Raw genomic sequence first — 1,205 nt, forward strand, 5'->3', positions numbered from 1 at the left:
AAGATTCCATCTCATTCCTTCTAGTGACTTCTACCTGCTACCTTCTGCTTTCCACACCTTTGCTACTCTTGGGCTTAGGATGGTGGCCATTATCTGGGTTTTTGGCATCTGGTTAGTTCTTAATGGGATCTGGATGAGACCCAACTTCTTGGAGAGTTAGTTTTGAAATGGGAAAATGTCAACTGGACAGATGAGAGTAGGCAGCAGAAGGAAATCCAGGGTTACCGAGAATGGCAGAAATCTAGATTTCCCAAAGTGGAAAGAGAAAGGAGACAGTCAACAAACAAATATTATGTGGCCAGGCACTGTTCTAGATCCCCCAAAAGCGGAGGAGAAAAGAGGCAGCAAACACAAATTCTGAGGGAGAGGAAAGGGGCAGAAGAAGAAAAAGGCTAAGGGAACTGAGAAGCCTGAGGTGATGGGGGCTCTGCCTTAGGTCTCCTCTTCGGTCTCCTCACCGAAATCCTCCTCTTCTTCTGCAGTAGCATCCTGGTACTACTGATCCTCAGAGACGAGGTCGTTCATGTTGCTCTCAGCCTCGGTGAACTCCATCTCGTCCGTGCCCTCACCTGTGTACCAGTGGAGGAAGGCCTTCCGGCGGAACATTGCAGGGCATGGCTCGGAGAGATGCTTGAAGCGCTGCTGGGTGGCTGTGCTGTTGCCGACAAAGGTGACTGCCACCTTGAGCACGAGGCGAGATGTCACAGACAGCTGTCCTGACATTGTTGGGGATCCACTCCACAAAGTAGCTGCTATTCTTGTTCTGCACATGGAGCATCTGCTCACCTACCTCCTTCATGGACATCCGTCCGCGGAACACAGCAATTAATAAAATAATCAGTGACAAAGACTGACAAAGTGAATTAATATATATGACCATGCATATACTTTCTAGAAGAAAATCACATAATATATAATAGTACACAGATTTGAAGTATAAAACCTGGAAAAAAATGCAAGTTTTAATCAAGTATAACATAAGTAGATACCTTAATATCAAACAAAGTCGATTTCAGAGAAATAAAATTATTTGAGACATAGAAAAAATTTAATAATGATAAAAATTAAATAATAATAAATGGTGTGGTGGCTCATGTCTGTAATCCCAGTACTTTGAGAGGCAAAGGTAAAAGAATGTTTGAGCTCAGGAGTTTAAGACCAGCCAGTACAAAATAGTAAGAACTTGTTTCTACAAAAAAATGTTT

The 1,205-nt window shown here is 43.1% G+C and overlaps 1 pseudogene; it reads right to left on the reverse strand.

Annotated features, from left to right (window-relative positions):
* Positions 1–339: 339 nt before the first annotated feature.
* On the reverse strand, positions 340–873 carry LOC103255143 (annotated as a pseudogene).
* Positions 874–1,205: the final 332 nt, after the last annotated feature.

Source organism: Carlito syrichta, unplaced genomic scaffold (assembly GCF_000164805.1).
Source record: "Carlito syrichta isolate Samal-C Ts95f unplaced genomic scaffold, Tarsius_syrichta-2.0.1 Scaffold287880, whole genome shotgun sequence".
Taxonomy (NCBI): Eukaryota; Metazoa; Chordata; class Mammalia; order Primates; family Tarsiidae; genus Carlito; species Carlito syrichta.